This window comes from Oncorhynchus gorbuscha, linkage group LG02, assembly GCF_021184085.1.
Source record: "Oncorhynchus gorbuscha isolate QuinsamMale2020 ecotype Even-year linkage group LG02, OgorEven_v1.0, whole genome shotgun sequence".
Taxonomy (NCBI): Eukaryota; Metazoa; Chordata; class Actinopteri; order Salmoniformes; family Salmonidae; genus Oncorhynchus; species Oncorhynchus gorbuscha.
The window spans coordinates 84,183,451-84,206,479 of record NC_060174.1 but is presented as its reverse complement, the minus strand read 5'-3'; the positions used below and the strand labels follow the sequence as shown (position 1 = coordinate 84,206,479).

Below are 23,029 nucleotides of genomic sequence, written 5' to 3'. Positions count from 1 at the left end.
TGACTGATTGTTGTCCTATGGCAGAGTCTCCCACCTCAGCTGTAGATCTCTGCAGTTCATCCAGAGTGATCATGGGCCTCTTGGCTGCATCTCTGATCAGTCTTCTCCTTGTATGAGCTGAAAGTTTAGAGGGACGGCCAGGTCTGGTAGATTTGCAGTGGTCTGATACTCCTTCCATTTCAATATTATCGCTTGCACAGTGCTCCTTGGGATGTTTAAAGCTTGGGAAATCTTTTTGTATCCAAATCCGGCTTTAAACTTCTTCACAACAGTATCTCGGACCTGCCTGGTGTGTTCCTTGTTCTTCATGATGCTCTCTGCGCTTTTAACGGACCTCTGAGACTATCACAGTGCAGGTGCATTTATAGGGAGACTTGATTACACACAGGTGGATTGTATTTATCATCATTAGTCATTTAGGTCAACATTGGATCATTCAGAGATCCTCACTGAACTTCTGGAGAGAGTTTGCTGCACTGAAAGTAAAGGGGCTGAATCATTTTGCACGCCCAATTTTTCAGTTTTTGATTTAAAAAAAAATCCAATAAATGTCATTCCACTTCATGATTGTGTCCCACTTGTTGATTCTTCACAACAAAATACAGTTTTATATCTTTATGTTTGAAGCCTGAAATGTGGCAAAAGGTCGCAAAGTTCAAGGGGGCATTGTATCTGCAAGGTCCCTTAGTTGAGCAGTGAATTTCAAACACAGATTTAACCTCAGATATAAGGGAGAATCTCCAATGCCTCAAAAAGAAGGGCACCTATTGGTAGATGAGTAAAAAAAACAGACATTGAATATCCCTTTGAGCATGGTGAAGTTATTAATTACACATTGGATAGTGTGTCAATACACCCAGTCAAACTACAAAGAATCAGGCGTCCTTCCTAATTCAGTTGCCGTAGATGAAGGAAACCGCTCAGGGATTCCACCATGAGGACGATGGTGACATTAAAACAGTTATAAAGTTTAGAGAAAACTGAGAAATGTCAACAACGTTGTAGTTACGCCACAATAAATGACAGAGTGAAAAGAAGGAAGCCTGTACAGAATTAAAATATTCCAAAACATCCATCCTGTTTGCAATAAGGCACAAAAGTAAATATTCAAAACATTAGGCAAAGAAATGTACTTTATGTCTTGAATACAAAGCTTTATGTTTGGGGCAAATCCAACTCAACACATCACTGAGTACCATTCTTCATATTTTCAAGCATGGTAGTGGCTGCATCATGTGATGGGTATGCTTGTAATCGGCAAGGGAGTTTTTATGATAAAAATAAACGGAATGGCGCTAAGCACAGGCAAAATTCTAGAGGAAAATAATTGTTCAGAATTGATCACATGGCCATTCTAGATTGATAAACGGGCTGAATCTGATACAGACAGTATGTAAGCATATTTATATTCTGGATTCACACAAATGCTAACGTTAAATCTAGAATCCTTAGTTGCAACATCCATTTTTTGACATATACATGAATTGCATTTAACCATTGATTCTTGAAGAATATAACTTAGAAATTCCTCATTAGCTGAGTTCAACTGTCGTACCCAATCAGAACCCAAAATATGTGCCACAAGGGACTAGGTGTGTGAGGAAGAATCAGGCGCAGAGCAGAGAGTTCCACAGGAAGACGTGCACTTTAATACGGCACCAAAAGCAATTGCCCACAACACAGGGCGGGGAGAAATATGGACCAACCCAAAACACAGGATACCAGGTCCAGAGCACGAACACACCTAATAACACACACACGTAACACAAGAATAATAATCCCGCACAAAACAAGGGCGGGTATTCTAAATTTAAATAAGAAGCCCATCAAGCAAACACAAAAGACACAGGTGCAACTAATAAGACAAAACAAACCAAAAACGAAAAAGGGATCGGTGGCGGCTAGTAGGCCCGATTACGATGACGGCCGAGCACCGCCCGAACAGGCGGGGTTAACACTAGCTGGGTTAACACTAGTTCTGTATCTGCATTTCCTCTTTTTCTCTCCTCATAAACAAACACTGTGCTTTTAAGATTTGCTATGAGAATTTCACATCCGCTCATGTTTATTCAAATGCTAAAATGACAAACCTCTATGCTATGTGGCTGCGTGTCAATTTTTCCTGACAGACAGAACTTGATAAATACAACACAAAAATAACTGATATTCATGAAGCCTTTAAAAAATATACAAGCAGATCCTGTAACCCATGTAAATGAACACATTTACATTTCTGTTGTTGTGTGCAACTGGAGAAACTTCATTGTTTGGGGTTTGGAGCAGTGCAGATATCTACTATACAATGGTGATATGATTGTTAGCTAAAGCTCCCACACTGCACAGCAGTTAAGGATATGCATTTCAGACAACACAAACATACATGGAAAATCACAGAAATACAGTTTACCAACACACATAGCCATGCAGACAGACAAAATTTGGCATTTCTTTCCCTTATAGCCTAAACAGAGAGAACAATGAGAAACCACTCCATCCTGCCTGCAAGAGAAACAAACTCATAACTAGCCACTGGATGGGAGATAATACTTCATTTTCATGTTCCAAAGAACCTTGTGGCTGTGTCTACAATCACAGAAACATAGAGTCCTCTCCCCACAGAGAGAGACCCACAGAAAGAGGTAGGTAGGGTTGGGACTGACACTGCTTGGAGTGAATGGTCCTCTTCCCACAGCCAGCTGTCCTGAAGAAAAAGCCCTGAGGCAAAGCGAGAAGCGGGGGGCAGAGAGAAGAGTCTTTGTGACGATGTGGCACCGAGGCAGAAGACGTAGGGTACCAAGGGGGATGGGAAATTAGATGAGCGATACCCCCTTCGATTCATTAATGATGAAGCCATTTAGGCTTGGCTGTCATGTTACAGCCTGGTCTCATAGACTAGACGTAACATAGGAAATGTAAATACGGATCCTGAAATTAGTATGATATGTTAAGTTTGGTATGGTTACATAAGACAAATGGTTACTTAAGGCAAAAACGAAAGTAGGGTGGTTGGTCGGGGTTGATGGTCGGGGTATGACGCAAACGTCTAGCAACCCAAAGGTTGTGAGTTTGAATATCATCACGGACAAATTTAGAATTTTTGCTAATTAGCTACTTTGCAACTACTTACAATTTTTTTCTACTTTGTAACTACTTGGCATGTGAGCTAACCTTAACCTTAACCATTTAACCTAACTCCTAAACTTAACCTTAACCCTAGCCCCTAACCCTAACGTTAGTCAGCTAGCTAATGTTAGTCAGCAAGCTAAGGTTATTACATACCATACAAAACATAACATATCATACTAAATGGAGTGTCTCGGATTTACATACAGAATAATATGAAATGCTCTGAGACCAGGTTACATATTAGCTGGGTGATATAATATTGTAATGACATGTTGTTATTGGGGAGCGTAGGGAAGTTTCCCTGAAAGCAATGCCACTCGGAGTACAGGGACACACTCCTGCGTATTAGCTTGATGACAGTTCCTAGATTCGTCAGAAGTGAACAACTTCAAGCTTAAAAGGATATCCCATTTAAATGTTGAATCGTTTGGCAGAGAACGTGTGCTTGATATCATTTGGCTGTCTGGAGGCTGGAATTCTAAGCTTACTTAACAGGTTGGTCTTACTAGGCTAGTCCCTGTGAAAACATCTACAACATTATACAAAACATTAAGGACACCTGCTCTTTCCATGACATGGAATGATCAGGTGAATCCAAGTGAAAGCTATGATCCTTTATTGATGTCACTTGTTAAATCCACTTCAATCAGTGTAGATGAAGAGGAGGAGACAGGTTATAATAATTATTTTTAAGCCTTGAGACAATTGAGACATGGATCGTGTATGTGTACCATTCAGAGGATGAATGGGCAAGACAAAATATTTAAGTGCCTTTGTACAGGGTATAGTAGTACATTTGGTGCCAGGTGCACCGGTTTGTGTCAAGAACTGCAACGCTACTGGGTTTTTCACAGGTTCCTGTGTGTATAAAGAATGGTCTACCACCCAAAGGACATCCAGCCAACTTGACACAACTGTGGGAAGCATTGGAGTCAATATGGGCCAGCATCCATGTGGAGTATTCAAGTGAAATCATACAAAACAGTGTGCATAGATTTCCCACAAACCTGGTGCCAAAAGAAGGCTCACATGCGATGATTCAATATACTTATTTTGTTTGCTCAGTCAACAGAACCAATGAGGCATTGTCAACGAATTAAACCCTAGCACAATAGCAAGGCAAAGCAGATCTGGAAAATTACAACAAGGGAACATAATCACACAGCCTCTTCACATAGAAATATAGTGAATTCGGGAAGTATTCTAAAATGGATTAAATACAAAAAAATACTCTTCAATCTACACACAATAACCCATAATGACGAAGTGCAAACAAGTTTTTACAAATGTTAGCAAATGTATTACATTTTAAAACAGAAATACCTTATTTACAGAAGTATTCAGACCCTTTGCTATGAGACTCAAAATTGAGCTCAGGTGCATCCTGATTCCATTGAACATCCTTGAGATGTTTCTACAACTTTATTGGAGTCCACCTGTGGTCAATTCAATTGATTGGACATGATTTGGGAAGGCATTCACCTGTCTATATAAGGTCCCACAGTTGACAGTGCATGTCAGAGCAAAAACCAAGCCATGAGGTCGACAGGATTGTCTGTAGAGGTCCGAGACAGTATTGTGTCGGGGCACAGATCTAGGGAAGGGTAACAAAAAAAGAACACAGTGGCCTCCATCATTATTAAATGGAAGAAGTTTGGAACGACCAAGACTCTTCCTAGAGCAGGCCGCCAGGCCAAACTGAGCAATCGGGGGAAAAAGGCCTTGGTCAGGGAGGTGACCGAGAACCCAATGGTCACTCTGACAGAGCTCCAGAGTTCATCTGGAAGGACAACCATCTCTGTTGCACTCCATCAATCAGGCCTTTATAGTAGAGTGGCCAGACGGAAGCCACTCCTAAGTAAAAGGCACACATGACAGCCTACTTGGAGTTTGTCAAAAGGCACCTAAAGAACTCTCAGACCATGAGAAACAAGATTTTCTGGGTTGATGAAACAAAGTCGAACTCTTTGGCCTAAATGCCAAGCGTTACATCTGGAGGAAACCTAGCACCATCCCTACAGTGAAGCATGGTGGTGGCAGCATCATGCTGTGAGGATGTTTTTCAGTGGTGGGGACTAGGAGACTAGTCAGGATTGAGGGAAAGATGAAAGGAGCAAAGTACTGAGAGATCCTTGATGAGAACTTGCTCCAAAATGCTCAGGACCTCAGACTGGGGTGAAGGTTCACCTTCCAACTGGACAACAACCCTAAGCACACACCTAAAACAAGGAAGGAGTGGCTTGAGTAGCCCAGCCAGAGCCCGGACTTGATCCCGATCTAACATCTCTGGAGAGACCTGAAAAAAAAGTGCAGCAACACTCCCCATCCAACCTGACAGAGCTTGAGAGGATCTGCAGAGAAGAATGAGAGAAAATCCCCAAGTACAGGTGTGCCAAAGTTGTAGCGTCATACCCAAGAAGACTCCAGTCTGTAATTGGTGCTTTAACAAGGTACTGAATAAAGAGTCTGAATCTGACTTATGTCAATGTGATATTTTCATTTTTTTCTTTTGATACATTTGCAAAAATGTCTAAAATCCTATTTTTGCTTTGTCATTATATGCGTAGATTGATGAGGATTTAAAACAACTCTAATTTAGATTAAGGCTGTAACGTAACTAAATGTGGAAAAAGTGAAGAGGTCTGAATACTTTCTGAATGCAATGTACACAAAATAGAAAATCCCAGGGGATTATCAGATAGATTCTAATTTCAGTGAGCTGTGTTCACAATAGTGCTGTTAGGACTAGCGATAAATACTATTTTTAAAGGAATAGTGTAATATGAACTGTTGGATGTGTGACAGACGTTGCTGTGCTTGCTTTATAGCAGGTATCAACTAGATTCAGATTCAGCTGCGGGCCAAGTTTTTCTTGAGCGGATGGTCGGGGGCCGGAAGGTAAATACAAATAACTGCAAATTGATGCAAGAAGCCCAAACAGATATATTTGACAAAAAATATAATAGTTTCAAACCTTGCTTGTGTTTGTATACAATCACATCTCTCTATTGTGCGTGGCAATACTTGGGAACAGATTTCCAAAATTAAAATCACTTGGAGCTGATTTCCTGGTGTTTTTATAGTCTTTTATGTCCAACAATGAAAAAATATACAAAATAAATCATAGGATATATAGAATATTTTGCTCGAAAAACTTAGGGACCAAATAAATGCTTTTGCGGGCTGCCAGTTGGGGAACCCTGCTTTACAGTACATCTTCCTCGCTCATAAATCCTTACCGGTCCTTGGTCTTGCAAACAGATGTAACTGCCCTCTTGACAACGCCTTAGCTTGCTACACCCTCGAAAAGCTAGCAATTTGATGGCACAGTGGAGTTATTTTAAACGGAGGATTGAATTTACCAATCCAATTTGATAACACACTACACTGAACAAAAATATAAACGCAACATTTAAAGTGTTGGTCCCATGTTTCATGAGCTGAAATAAAAGATGTCCCATATGCACCAAAAGCTTATTTCTGTAGGAGTTTGTGTACAAATTTGTTTACATCCCTGTTATTGAGCGTTTCTCCTTTGCCAAGATTTCTGGGGAAAATAAAAGCCCACTCTAAAATGTGCAGTTTTGTCACACAACACAATGCCACAGATGTCTTTGAGTGTGCAATTGGCATGCAGACCGCAGGAATGTCTACCAGAACTGTTGCCAGAGAATTGAATGTTAATTTCTCTACCATAAGCGGCCTCAAACGTAATTTGAAAGAATTTGGCAGTACGTCCAACCGGACTCACAACTGCAGATCACGTGTAACCGCACTAGCCCAGGACATCCACATCCAGCTTCTTCATCTGCCGTAGATGTCTCAAATTTTGAGGGAGCGTGCAATTGGCATGCTAACTGCTGGAATGTCTACCAGAGCTGTTGTCAGATAATTGTATGGTCATTTCTCTACCATAAGCCTCCTCCAACGTCGTTTTAGAGAATTTGGAAGTATGTCCAATCGGCATCACCACTGCAGACCATGTGCATGGTGTTGTGTGGGCAAGCTGTTTGCTGATGTAAACACTGTGAACAGAGTGTTCCCCATGTGGCAGTGGGTTATGGTATGGGCAGGCATAAGCTATGGACAACGATCAAATTACATTTTATCGATGGCAATTTGAATGCACAGAGATATCGTGACGAGATCCTGAGGCTCATTGTCGTGCCATTCATCTGCCACCATCACCCAATGTTTCAGCATGTTAATGCACAGCCTCATGTCTGTACACAATTCCTGGAAGCTGAAAATACCCCAGTTCTTCCATGGCCTGCATACTCACCAGACATCTCACCCATTAGCATTCTGGATCAAAGTGTACGACAGCTTATTCCAGTTCCCGCCAATATTCACATCCGATTAAGAGGACTGGGACAACATTGAACAGGCCACAATCAACAGCATGATCAACTCTATGCAAAGCAGATGTGGCATGCTGCATGAGGCAAATGGTTGTCACGCCAGACACTGACTGGTTTTCTGATCCATCCCACAAACTTTTTTAAAGGTATCTGTGACCAACAGATGCATACAGTTGAAGTCAGAAGTTTACAAACACCTTAGCCAAATACATTTAAACTCAGTTTTCACAATTACTGACATTTAATCCTAGTATAAATTCCCTGTCTTAGGTCAGTTAGGATCACCACTTTATTTTATGAATGTGAAATGTCGGAATAAAAGAAGAGAGAATAATTTATTTCAGCTTTTATTTCTTTCATCACATTCCCAGTGGGTCAGAAGTTTACATGCACTCAATTAGTATTTGGTAGCATTGCTTTTAAATTGTTTAACTTGGGTCAAATGTTTCGGGTAGCCTTCCACAAGCTTCCCACAATATGTTGGGTGAATTTTGGCCCATTCCTCCTGACAGAGCTGGTGTAACTGAGTCAGGTTTGTAGGCCTCCTTGATCGCACATGCTTTTTCAGTTCTTCCCACAAATTTTCTATAGGGTTGAGGTCAGGGCTTTGTGCTGGTCACTCGAATACCTTGACATTGTTTTGGAGTATGCTTGAGGTCATTGTCCATTTGGAAGACCCATTTGCGACCAAGCTTTGACTTCCTGACTGATGTCTTGAGATGTTGCTTCAATATATCCACATAATTATCCTACCTCACGATGCCATCTATTTTGTGAAGTGCACCAGTCCCTCCTGCAGCAAAGCACACCCACAATATGATGCTGTCACCCCCGTGCTTCACTGTTGGGATGGTGTTCTTCGGCTTGCAAGCCTCCCCCTTTTTACTCCAAACATAACAATGGTCATTATGGCCAAACAGTTCTATTTTTGTTTCATCAGACCATAGGACATTTCTCAAAAAACTACGATCTTTGTCACCATGAGCAGTTGCAAAATGTAGTCTGGCTTTTTTTATGGCGGTTCTGGAGCAGTGGTTTCTTCCTTGCTGAGCGGCCTTTCAGGTTATGTCGATATATGACTCATTTTACTGTGGATATAAATACTTTTGTACCTGTTTCCAACAGCATCTTCACAAGGTCCTTTGCTGTTGTTCTGGGATTGATTTGCACTTGGAGTTGGAACACGTCTCCTTCCTGAGCGGTATGACGGCTGCATGGTCCCATGGTGTTTATACTTGCGTACTATTGTTTGTACAGATGAACGTGGTCCCTTCAGACGTTTGGAAATTGCTCCCAAGGAGGAACCAGACTTGTGGAGGTCTACAATTTGTTTTCTTAGCTGATTTCTTTGGATTTTCCCATGATTTCAAGCAAAGAGGCACTGAGTTTGAAGGTAGGCCTTGAAATACATTAACAGGTACACCTCCAATTGATGTCAATTAGCCTATCAGAAGCTTCTAAAGCGATGACATCATTTTCTGGAATTTTCCAAGCTGTTTATAGGCACAGTCAACTTAGTGTATGTAAATGTCTGACCCACTGGAATTGGGATACAGTGGTTTACAAGTGAAATAATCTGTCTGTAAACAATTGTTGGAAAAATTACTTGTGTCATGCACAAAGTAGATGTCCTAACCGACTTGCCAAAACTATAGTTTGTTAACAAGAAATTTGTGGAGTGGTTGAAAAACAAGTTTTAATGACTCCAACTTAAGTGTATGTAAACTTCCAAATTCAACTGTATCTGTATTCCCAGTCATGTAAAATTCACAGATTAGGGCCTAATGAATTAATTTGAATTGACTGATTTCCTTAGATGAACTATAACTCAGTAAAATATTTTAAATGTTGCATGTTGCAGTTATATTTTTGTTCAGTATATAACATATCCATTAAACATCACTCATCAGATTTCCAAAACTTCCAACCACTCTCCAGATTTGGGATATTATTATGAAATCACTTATTTATCAAGGCACAAGTCGAGACCCAGATGCAGACACAGGAGGCAGATGGTTGGAGTTTTACAATGTTTAATAATCCAAAGGGGTAGACAAGATAATGGTCGTGGCAAAAAGGTCCAAACCAGATCAGAGTCCAGGAGGTACAGATTGACAAACAGGCTTGTGGTCAAGGCAGGCAGAATGGTCAGGCAGGTGGGTACAGAGTCCAGAAACAGGCAAGGGTCAAAACCGGAAGGACTAGAAAAAGAGAATAGCAAAAGGAGTACAGCAAAAACACGCTTGTCGATTTGACTAAACATACAAGACAAACTGGCACAGAGAGACAGGAAACACAGGGATAAATACACTGGGGAAAATAAGCCACACCTGGAGGGGGTGGAGACAATCACAGGAACAGGTGAAACAGATCAGGGCGTGACACTTATTAGTGTTTTGGCTATACAGTACGTAGGTCACCTTCATCAGAATGTGAGTGTAGCACTATTTGTAGCTGTTGTGCATGAAGAGAGATGAAGAGAGACTGATATCCATATGAAAAGAGAGTGACTCAAGTCCAACCAATGGATAGTGTTCGAGAGGACATTATGGGCAGGAATGTTTAAGGAGAGAGACTTGAGGGGCAGATCATAACCCTTCAATACAATGACTATGTCATTAATTCATCAAACCTGGCCGATCTTGTTATGTGGTTGACAAGGTTCAGGATTTGATCTGAGGGGGCAGTATGATACCACATAGGAGAGGAAATGAGCCTGCCCCCCATAACGTATCAGAGGCAGCCAGAGAGGTGGCAGGCTGAGGCTGCAGTCTAATATAAGGGGCCATCTGGTAGACAGTGCATGTACTTCTCACTTCCTCCCATATGAGACACAATGTCTATTTATCTGAATCACCTAGGCATGATCCCCCTTTCCTTCGCAACAACTCTTAAACCGTGGGTTTTCATAATGAAATGTCTTTGTTTGCCCGGGGTTGACACACTGTTAGAATCTGGCTGATAGTGTGAGAGGTGTCCTTTTAGAAACTGCACATCTTTTTTGATAACCTGCTGGCTCTGAGGCCATAGCTTGCATGATTCAAACCCAAGGAAGCAAAAAAATGAAACAATGAATTATACCCTTAATTCATAACGGCTGGTATAGCTGTCCAATTAAGAGCCGCCGTCTCTGACCCGAGCCCTTCCTTTCCACTCGCTATCCTTTTACATTAAGTTCATTGCCACGGTCCCTCACTAAATCAGTAGAGTGAGTGCCACAAAGCCATTAATCAGCTGTGGCCACCATGCGAGGAGCCCTAGAACCAATCATATCGCTGTAGTGAGGCAGCCTCTTCCTCTGGCCTGGTTCTGATTGTGCTACTTGTGACGCAGCGTTGAAGTCACAATAGATTTTTTCACAGCCCAGAAGTGACAGGAGATATCTATCTAACTCAGATACATTATTATGTACATGCTGCACAGTAGGCCTATATTAGTACATGAATAGTAGGCCTATATTAGTACATGAACAGTAGGCCTATATTAGTACATGAACAGTAGGCCTATATTAGTACATGAACAGTAGGCCTATATTAGTACATGCTCACGCACACACACACACGTACAAGCACACACGCACGCACACACAGGTAAAACACACACACATACACATAGGAAAGAAAACACAAAGGTTGACTGCATATAGTACAATGTACTATGTAGATACTTTGCGTATTTTTATTTATTTATTATAAACTTAAATGTATCAAAGCAGTGCATTGTGCTCTTTCAGCAAAAACATATCTCACTTCTAGCCTCAAAAAGCTTGAATCAATCATCTGGTCATATCAAACTAATGACATTTTGACTGGAGCGGTACAACTCTCGAGGGCCCTCAAGAACAAGCTGAATCTTGTTTGACATTTCCCCTAAGACCGTTATCAAAACACCCATACAAACTCGGTCACTGCTTGAGAGGCCAGCCACTCTTGAATTCAATTATTGCCACTTGACATAAAGACAAAACACAATTTAATGGCCCAGTGGTGGAGAGAAGTTTTTCTTTGATCCCCAGTCTATAAAGCAGTGTGAGAAAATCACATCAAAGCCGATGAACAAGTTATGACTTTAGTCCATTAAGCCAAATGTCAGGCGACGTGTAAGCTTTGGCCCTTCAACCTAATGGTGGACAATGAGTTTAAACAACATGTTTAAAGAGAGACAGCGCGAGAGAGAGAGAGAGGAAAAACAGAAAGCGAGATGTACAGATTAATGCATGAGAAAGAGCTGTCTCTGCCCCTATATATCAGGGGCAATCGTTCTGATGTGCCCGGTCTTCCCTTCTCTCATCCATCAAGGGAAAGATAATCACAGCTGGAAACAAGGTAATTCAAAGAGCTCTGCTAGCCTTCGCTATGAAAAGGCTCTTGACTCAGCAGAAAGGAATTGGAAATGTCAAGTGAAAAGCCAGTCAGTCTTGTAATACAGGCAACAGATGCTCAACAAATAGCAATCCCAGAGAGACTCCTTCTATTCGCTCCCTCTCTTCCAGTCCCTTATGCTTGCCTATGGAGAGAAAACAACCAAAGTACAAAAACGTGATAATCTACAATGGATCACATGCTGTGGCATAGGTCTTTACAAACATTACATCCAGTGTATCCTTAGTAGCCCTCAAGCCTTAGGCTAACATCATGAAATGTGACGGCCTACATTGTGATACTCAGCCAAACAAGGAACAAATAGACACTTTTGTAGAAATCTAAGACCTACATCACTAACTAACAAGGGCCTTTAACCTGATGCTCCAGAACATTTGTATAATTTCAGTCATTAGTTGTGAAAGTGGTGCTCGCTCACGAGCCAAAACATCCAATTCTTACGATATGTAAAGTCCTGTAAAAAATATACAAATCATACACTATTTTATGAATTTATTGTGTTCAATATCCCGGACTGTATCTTTAATCTTACATTCTATTTTGGCTATTTCTGGAACATGGTTGCCCGATCTACAACTTTTCTCCTTCCTCTCTCAAGCACTCAGTGGGTAAGACCGCCTGGCTGTGAGCGGTGGCGTCACTAAACATTAAGTGGGCTCTCTATGAGTGCCTGCTGGAGACCAGTAATGAAATGCAGTCAAGTTGAGGTCACTCAATGGCAGGCATATTGGGCCTGAGCAAAGACTGTCAGGGCCAAGCCTCGCACCCGGCTCCAGTCCTCCTCATGCCTGGCTATGAACTGCTCACTGGCACCAGCACCTTGGACTACCAGCACCACACTCACAGAACATGAAGACACACTAACCTAGGGAGGAGAACAACGCGCTGAGCATGCCATGGAAACCTGGAAAGATGTGATGGTTGTTTGTGTGAGTTTTTGAGATTTCTCATTTGAGGAGCCAAAGGCTATGCTATGGCTATTTGTAGGCTTTAGGCTATATCTATATCACAGTTTGGGTGAGCTGCTTGTCCTGGAAAGTTCACATTTACGCAAGAGGCTTAGACAACCTTTGGAAAGCATAAATATTAATGAGAGAAGAATACGTGGCAGAGCGTAGCGCGATCATCTGCAAAGGTCTCTGTCGCCTCATGCGACTGTTGCATGTTCAAAGCTGCGTTTGCTTTGGGAGCACCCTGAGATTTATGGGTGCCTCACGAACTCTACACGCACGTCATCATCGATCACCTTTTGTGACATCAGCAATTTTAATATTAGCGGTTTTGTCCATAGAATTAATTTTATTTGTATGTTTTTTTCTGAGGGGGAAAAAATCCTGCGCTTTCACTAGGGAATATTAGATTGATATTTTAATTGATTTGCCCAGTAGGCTATTGCAATTTGGTTTTATCTATTGATATGAAAGTATGCACAACTAAACAAATAACTATGTAGACTATTTCCCCAAAGACAATAATAATAGTAGGCTATAACAAATGCGACAAATAGGACATAATGGCACTGGAGAGAATGGCGGCCATTTTACGGGCTCCTGACCAATTGTGCTATTTTGTGTATTTTTTGCACTCATCTTAACATTATTTTGCTCATAATTTCCCCTCCATCGTTTTCTATGACAGAAAAGAGATTCTGGACATCAGTACAGCTATCACTCACCTCCATTTGGAGAAAGAAAATAATTATCGCAGACCAGGCAAAAATCCCGACACTCGAAGAAGGACGCTATAGAGGCCGGCATGCGGATACCTGACGAGACTACGTCGGAGACTGGGAAAATTGTCTCAACCCTCCATTGTATTTGCGAACGTGCACTCAATGGAGAATAAACTGTATGAGCTCCGTTCAAAACTATCCTATCAATGTGATCTGAAAAACTGTAATACCCTATGTTTCTAAGGCTTAACAAAGACATGGTAAATATAAATCTAGCTGTTTTTTCTATACATCAGCAGGACAGAAGCTCAGAGGAGGAGGTGTGTGTCTCTTTGTTAACAACAGCTGGTGCCCAATCACTAATATTGAGGAAGTCTCAAAGTTTTGCTTGCTTGAGTTAGAATAACTCATGATAAGCTGTAGACTACAGTATATACCAAGAGAGTTTTCATATATATTTTTCATAGCTGTCTATTTACCACCACAAACTGATACGGGCACTAAGACCACACTCGAGGACCAAAAGCAAACAAGAAAATGTTCACCCAGAGGCGGAGTTCCTAGTGGTCGGTGACTTTAATGCAAGAAAACTGAAATCCGTTTTACCTCATTTCTGCTAGCATGTCACCTGTGCAACTAAAAACAATAGATCACCTTTACTCCACACACAGAAACCCATACAAAGCTCCACCTCACACTCCATTTGGCAAATCTGACCATAACGCTATCCTCCTGATTCCTGCTTACAACCAAAAACTCAAACAGGAGGTACTAGTGACGCTCTCAATATGGAAGTGGTGGAGCGATGGAGCGGATGCTAAGCTACAAGACTGTTTTGCTAGGACAGACTGGAATATTCATACGAAGGCATTGAGGAGTTTACCACACCAGTCACTGGCGTTGTCCGCACAGTGACCTACAGGTACATACAAATCCCAACCAGAAGCCATGGATCACAGGCAACATCCGCACTGAGCTAAAAGCTAGAGCTGCCACTTTCAATGAGCGGGACACTGGACCCTTATAGGAAATCCCGATACGAGAGACCTGGCAGTGTGGTGCCAGAAAAGCAACCTCTCCCTCATTGTCAACAAGGAAAAGGAGCTGATTGTGGACTACAGGACCCGGAGGGCCAAGCACGCCCCCATCCATTATTGACTGGGCTGTTGTGGAACAGGTCGAGAGCTTCAAGTTCCTCTGTATCCACATCACTATCTTGGTCCAAACACATCAACACAGTCGTGAAGAGGGCACGACAATGACTCTTCCTCCTCAGAAGCCTGAAAATGATTCGGCATGGGCACTCAGATCCTCAAAGTTATACAGCTGCACTATTGAGAGCATCTTGACTGGCTGCATCATCGCTTGGTATGGCAACTGTTTAGCATCCGGCCGCAAGATGCTATAGAGGGTAGTTCATACGACCCAGTACATCAATGGGGCCGAGCTCCCTGCCATCCAGGACCTCTATGCCAGGAGTCAGAGGAAGGCCCTAAAAATGAATTCCAAGTCATAGACTGTTCTCTCTGCTACCGCACAGCAAGTGGTACCGATGCACCAAGTCTGGAACCAACAGGACCCGGAACAGCTTCTACCCCTAAGCTACAAGACTACTAAATAGTTGGTTAAATAGTTAACCAATATATACCTGGAATATATATTACCCTCTTTTGACTCATCACATACACAGTTACTGTTTATTACCTATCATGTTGCCTAGTCACTTTATCCCTACCTATACATTGCATTCGGGAAAGTATTCGGTCCCTCTGACCTTTTCAAAATGTTGCTACATCACAGCCTTATTCTAAAATGGATCAAATGATTTTTTTCTCATCAATTTACACACCCCATAATGACAAAGCAAAAACAGAAATGTTAGCAAATGTATTAAAAATAAAAAAAACAGAATATTATTCATAACTATTCAGAACCTTTACTTATGAGACTCGAAATTTAGCTCAGGTGCATCCTGTTTCCATTGATCATCCTTAAGATGTTTCTACAACTTAATTTGAGTCCACCTGTGGTAAATTGAAATGATTGGACATGATTTGGAAAGAAACAAACCTGTCTATATAAGGTCTCACAGTTGACAGTGCATGTCAGAGCAAAAACCAAGCCATGAGGTTGAAGGAATTGTCCATAGAGCTCAGAGACAGGATTGAAGAACAGAAGAACAACCATCTCTGCAGCAGTTCACTAATCAGGCCTTTATGGTAGAGTGGCCAGACGGAAGCCACTCCTCAGGAAAAGGCACAAGACAGCCGGCTTGGAGTTTGCCAAAAGGCACCTAAAGGACTCTCAGACCATGAGAAACAAGATCATCTGGTCTGATGAAACCAAGATTGAACTATTTTTTTGCAAACATTTATGAAAACCTGTTTTTGCTTTGTCATTGTGTGGTATTGTGTGTAGATTGATGTGGGGGGAAACTATTTAATCAATTTTAGAATTAGGCTGTAACATAACAAAATGTCGAAAAAGTCAAGGGGTCTGAATACTTTCCAAATACACTGTGTGTACAGTACCAATAAAAATAACACATATGGAATCATGTAGTAACCAAAAATGACCTGGCCTCCACAATCACACGACCTCAACACAATTGAGATGGTTTGGACCACAGAGTGAAGGAAAAGCAGCCAACAAGTGCTGCTAAGACTGTTGGAAAAGCATTCCTGGTGAAGCTGGTTGAGTGAATTCCAAGAGTGTGCAAAGCTGTCATCAAGGTAAAGCGTGGCTACTTCGAAGAAACTCAAATGTTAAATATATTTTGATTTGTTTAACACTTTTGTGGTTACGACATGATGCCATATGTCTTATGTCATAGTTTTAATGTCTTCACTATTATTCTACAATGTAGAAAATAGTCAAAATGAAGAAAAACCCATGAATGAGTTGTTGTGTCCAAACTTTTGACTCGTAATGTCGACATCAACTCGGTACTGGTACTCCGTGTATATAGCCAAGTTATCGTTACTCGTTGTGTATTTATTCCTTGTCTTATTTTTTTTTATATTACTAGTGTTATTATTTTATAATCTTTTCTACTATTTCTCTTTTTTTTCATTGTTGTTTGTAAAGCATGTGACAAATACACATTTGATTTGATTTTATATGCATTGTCATGCAGAGATAGAATGATAATTGAGATCATGGAAAACATTAATGATTACTTAGTTTGGCTAACTTTTCTAAACTTCTTTCTGTAGGTCTACTTCATCATCATCTTCTGCATGCATCCATAATCCCTTCCTGTAGCCTACCTGTCTCTGGCATAACGCATTTCCATCTCTCACTCTATCAATCTTGCTTGTCCATCTTCCTGACTTAAAATGCGATATTCTAACAGATCAATCTTGCTGGCAAAATGTAATTAAATATTGCTAAGTTATTTAGCTATAATGTAGATGTTTTATATAATGAGCACCCAGATACGGAAACTGCTGCATAGGCAAAACAATCATGTAAAACAGTGACAAGCTGGCCCGGGATAAATTTGCCCCTCATTGGCTACTATGTTCCAATATCAATGTTCTCAGAGCTAACAAGGTGACATGTAAAGAGCCTTAGCTCCCTTTAAAAAGGCATGTGTAGATTTTCCATTTTTATTTTGTGATTTTCTGCATTCTTTGGTCAAGTTGGTTTGTCTTCATGTGTCCTTGTTGATTGTATGCCTAAGTAAGTCCTTTGCTATAGGCCAATGCTTTTTATTTCAATGCATGTGTACTGGGACGTAGGAGCAACTCTGACATTGAGGGGGACACATTTTGCTAGGGAAGTCTGGGGGCATTCCCCCGCATTTTTATTTTATAGCGAGATTTAAATGCTTATTAACCTGCTATCATTTCATCAGAGGTCATATATGATCATTCAGTATAATTTACACTATGACAGATCATCAGTCTATGAACTCTGTGAGCTTGGAGAGACACTTCTCACTAACTTCCCTGTTTGTTTGTGGCCTCTCTCTCTCCCTCTCTGCCTGTCTGTCTGTCCGTGGGTATCATCACGGCTGCCTCACTCCTGCATGAAGTTAACACATGCAATATACCCACTACACCAGGGATGGTCAACTTTGATGGGGATGGAAGCCACTAAAAAATCTGAATTCACCATGAGGGGCCGCAGTGGCTCTTGGGTCTGCTTACCCACATCCATACCCACAAATTCAGTCAGAGCCAGCTCTAGCCTTTTGGGGGCCCTAAGTAAAATTTTGTGTTGGAGCCCCTCCCACCTTGCGAGCAAGACAGTGACAGTATATCCACAGAGGAAGTGATCAGAGCAGTTGTAATTTGGACGGGGTCTCAGTTCAAAAACAAACAAATGTATAACCCGTGCCTTTGGGTCTAGAAAAGATTTAACTAGCAAAAGAGTGGGAACATACAGTAACATCCTCTGCCACCAACGTAAAAAAAAACAAAGAGCCTTCAAAAAAAAAGTTTTTGAACATGCCCAAACCAAGGTGCATTTAGTGGCAAGCATTTTAGACAAGGCTAAAGAGGACACTCAGGTTGTAGTTCACCTTCAAAATATGTTTTTATATTTTCATATGTGTTCTTTTGTAGTCTACATTGATTTATTTTATTTGAAGTTATATTCAGATATTGTGATATTTGTTCTACTGCCTAATTGAAGTCTTAAAACTTCATTAGCATACCGGTTTTTGTCCGGAATTTTGGATGACTGACATGCCCAAAGTAAACTGCCTGTTACTCAGGCCCAGAAGCTAGGATATGCATATACTTGGTAGCATTGGATAGAAAAAAACTTGGATTAAAATCTAGTCTGTAAGTATAACAGAACTGATATGGCAGGTGAAAACCCGAGGAAAATCCATCCGTAATTTTTTGGGGGCGGTCACAAGCCGTTTCAGTGCATGCCTATGGGAAATACAAATAGATAGGACCCAGTTTGCAGTTCCTATGGTTTTCACTAGATGTCAACAGTCTTTAGAAAAGTTAACAAGAAGTTGGAAGAACTACAAGGTGTCTCTCATTAGAAAAGTTGTCTTGTTGGCGCCTGAATGAGGTGCGTGCTCTTTGTTACTTATCTTCCTTATTGAACATACTATTCTCCATTAATATTATCGTTAATTTAGATATTAGAGTATCTGGGGATTAATTAGAAACATCGTTTGACTTGTTTGGAGGAACTTTACTGGTAACTTTTTGGATTCGTTTGTATGCATGTTGAAGGAGTGGATTACTGAGATCATTGACGCCAACTAAACTGACTTTTTTTGGATATAAAGAAGGACTTTATCGAACAAAACGACGTAAGTGATTTATTTAATCGCTATTTGTGATTTTGTGACGCCTGTGCTGGTTGAAAAAGTATTTTGGTGTGGGGCACTGTCCTCACATAATCGCCTGGTAGGCTTTCACCGTAAATCCTTTTTGAAATCTGACAGTGTTGTTGGATCAACAAGAAGTTAAGCTTTTTAATGATGTATGACACTTGTATTTTCATGAATGTTTAATATTACGATGTTTGTATTTTGAATTTCGCACCCTGCAATTTCACCGGATGTTATCGTAGGTGTCCCGCTAGCGATTCCTTTGCCAAAAGAGATTGAAAATCATATGAAATTTGGGTCTGTGCATACAGTGGGTCTTCAGCCGTGACATCTAAAAATGATTCTGTAATTGATTTCTTGAAAATTAGGCTATAAGAAATTCTGACTTGTGTAAGCCCAACCACTATACTCGAGTATGTTGGCATACTATAGGCTATGCGTATGTTCTGCAGTGACGTCTAAAATGCTTCTAATTAATCAGCACCTTGGAGAGCGCTGTCCATTTCACCACCATATATAGAAGGCTACTTGGCAGTTCACTGTCTGCTGCGTTGCTACATTGAGTTTGTCACTTTTTTTCACAGAGTGAGTGCGAAAGGGGTGGGGGGAGTTATCCGGGGGGCTTTGAGGGACCGGAAGCTCCCAATTTACAAATTAATCACTGGGGGAAACATCCAGTCCCCCGACTCCTACACCACTGCATGTGTATGATTTATCTGGCATAGTTTGCTTTCATGGTCAGCTGTTTAATGCACTAGTTACTTTCACATTGAAGTCGGCATTTGAAGTCGGCCTTGTTGTGACTAGATAGCATGTGTTATCTATTTCATGTTGCACTGACTGCGTTGTTCTACAAGTAAATTAGTAAATTTATGCTTGAGTAGTGGTTGACATTGTACACGCAGTTCCACATACAGTACCTTTAAACCTAATATTGCGGTGATAATTCATGGCTGGGGTGATTTTTTATTTGTTTTGATGTTCTCAAAATAGCTAATTTTCTTGGTGTAGAAATGCAGTAAATGAGCATCAACTTATAAAAGTATCCTTGGTTTTCAGTTAAATCAACATACATGGTACTACAGTCCACAAAATCATATCATCCATTTAAAATGCATGCTTCCTGTCCTGCTAGCCTACATATGAAGGCATAGGATATATGCTTGGGAGAAGCAACCGTAACTTTCATTTAGGCTAGGCTACATGTTTCCTACATGCCTGACAAAGCAATATGACAGCCTGATAAGTCGACCCATGATATTCTAAATACAGCCTATCCAAGACAAACAGCATTCAGGCTACATTACCAGGCCTGCTTGTAGCATATGCTTATGCATAGCACTTTAAACTGGGGCTAGTCAAGACGTTTTATGATTTAAAACATGTATTGCTGACGTAGGAAGGAAGTGTAAAGATGAGAGTAAGAGCATGCGCTTTTTCGCTGTCCAAGGTCCTGAAACTGTTCCCACGATTTCAGTGAGCTATTGGAGAAGTGCTGTAAATTCACGTGTGCGCTTTTGTCCATTTGCTAAATGTGTCGGGCAACTGCAATACTAAGTGAGAAGTAGAACATGCATATCAACACCAATTGATTAGGCCTCCCTATGATGAAGTTGCCAGGTGCAACATGTGCGACGGTCTTAAGTGATTTATGCTATAGGCTACTCTAATGGTAACCTACTAAAATATACGTTTCTGAAAGTTGATGGACCAAAACAGCTTATTATTGTAAGTAAAATGGTAAAGTGAAAATTTAGCCTACATGTTATAGGCCCTAGCAGCGTAGTTCAATTATCCTCCGCTGAACCAGCATCATTGCGTTAGAGACCTGTCTAACGCCCGGAAAGTTCAGATTCAAACTCACCATATCTGTATGCATTATAATGTCCAAATACGTTTGGTGATCACAAAATATGGAGTTTCTCTGAGAAACTATATTCATTTACCCCTACTACGGCCGGGATGTATTTCCAAAAAAGGTTTGAATAAAAATGTACAAGCAACCTAATTACTGCCACAAACTGGTTGGAAGTCTACAACAGCTCAATAAGCGACATCCGAGGTGCCGAAGAGTCATTTTTTCGGATTACTTGTACATTTTTATTTATAGCATACCTTTTTTGGAAGTAGCGTACGGTAGTAAATATAATTATTCCGCGAAACTCCATAGCCTATTTGGTCATCAACGAACATAGTTCGACATTATAGGCCCTAACGCTTGTAGAGCTGGTGAATGGGAGTATGAATCTGATCTTTATGGTCGTTAGAGAGGTCTCTAACGCACAGGCACTGGTTCAACCCTCCGCGCCTGCTTTCTGGGTTAAGTCACGTTACAAGTAGGACGACCTGCAGGCTACCTAGGTGTCTAGGTAAGCCATTCAACTCAATGTTAGCCCATCTCTGAAACATCAGCCCATTTACGTAGCCTATGTTGTCACTCACTATAGATGTTACGGGTATGCTAGCTAATCGCTTTAGATTTTTTCCAGGTGTAACGAATGCACCTGAGTAAGTTAGTTTGGAAATCACTGTGGGCTAGTGGAAATGTTTTGGTAAACTGCGCCGTCGCAGAAAGGCAACAGACTGGAGCTTAGCCTATAGCCTAAAAAACATACTTTTCTCGATATATGATAGCCTAGACGAAGCAACAGGCTTTGCTCACAATACTCGTTTCACTCACCCGGGTTCTTTCCTATGAAGATAACTTGTGTGTCAGAATGGTTCCCCTTTTCGTTCCCAAAACAGACCCTGTCGTTGTTTTTCTTCGGCGCGGTGTGCGAGCGCTCTACCTTTCGCTTTGTTCTGCCATCGAACCGATCCCCTTTCAGCGAGAAAGCTGCGCGCACGATGCATGGTTTTGAATGTGAGATATCCACGTCTCCACGTCGCCATGGAGATGGAGGGAGTTCTTTATCCAGAATAGAATAGGTATCGCTTTTTTTTAACCGACAATGCTTCACCGAGCCGGCCCCTTCAGCATTTTCTTTGGCCCCAAAATGCTCTATTGTCTTGATCACAAATTTTATGAGAAATGATTCTACCTATGGTCGCTCTGCACTCATGCATGCCACGCAATATAATAATCGTATATTCTAGAAAATCAAGAAATGTAAGCGCTGTGTTTGTAAGAACAAGACGCAGTTTAATGGAAACTGCAATTACTAACAATGAAATGTTTTTTTATGGTACACTAACATAATTAGAAAGGTTGACAATACAATTAACTCAGAGACTTCAAGGAAGATAAAGTGCTTAATATGCAGTGGAAAATAGGCCTATGGGCTAAATAGGCTACACAGATTAGACTAAGATTAGACTAAGAGTAGACTATTAGAGTACTTTTTTGACTGATTATTCTGATAACATACACACAATTATTCAATTAGCTTGCTGTTAATAATGTCTGAGAAATGAGAATGAAAGGATATCAGAGCATGTAGAAACCCTCTGTAGTTTCCACTGTTCCCTATTCACGTGCCTTTAGTTCATGTTATTAACAATCGAGTTGTCATGATTTCAAATTCAAAGCGTGCACCGACAGTTGCTTTTTCCGGAAAAAAAGCATTAGGCTCCGACTTAAATTCATAGATAACTCGATACTCTCGTGCACTTGGAAAAATTAGGAAAGATAAAACGGGAGCACCGTGCAATGTGTTATGTAATCCCCCACTCCCCCTTGTATTATCCGTCATTTCTCAGTCACCACAAAACCAGTCTAACGTGCAGAAGAAAAATAATACATTTAAATAGCCTACCTTGTTAATAGACGCCGCTCTTAATAATTCATTATGTTTAACAATTACGCCTGGTTCCCGATGGTTGTCGTTTAACACAGGGGCGAGGAATATGAGTTGATAATTTCACATTTCACCCTTCATCTTGTTGAAACGTCCATCTCCTGTCATTCTGTCATGTCCCCTTCTTTTGAGCTTGACCAAGTAGGAAGATAGAGAGAATGGGCGAAAAATAGTGTCTTTGAGTGAGCATGAGTGCAGGCTATTTGTGTGTGAAGAGAGAGGGAGAGAGAGAGAGAGAGAGAGAGAGAGAGAGAGAGAGAGAGAGAGAGAGAGAGAGAGAGAGAGAGAGAGAGAGAGAGAGAGAGAGAGAGAAAGAAAGAAAGAAAGAAAGAAAGAAAGAAAGAAAGAAAGAAAGAAAGAAAGAAAGAAAGAAAGAAAGAAAGAAAGAA

The 23,029-nt window shown here is 40.9% G+C and overlaps 1 protein-coding gene across 2 annotated transcripts in view; it reads right to left on the bottom strand.

The window, feature by feature from the left end:
* kcnj6 (potassium inwardly rectifying channel subfamily J member 6) overlaps window positions 1–22,827 on the bottom strand; it is a 101,087-nt gene extending 78,260 nt beyond the window's left edge. The window contains exon 1 of one of the 2 annotated variants that reach the window (XM_046324952.1): window positions 22,599–22,827. The gene's annotated coding sequence lies outside the window, so the exon portion shown is untranslated. Of the gene's footprint in view, window positions 1–21,523; window positions 21,671–22,598 lie in introns of those variants that run through there. The other variant, XM_046324946.1, reaches the window with a different exon arrangement.
* Window positions 22,828–23,029: the final 202 nt, after the last annotated feature.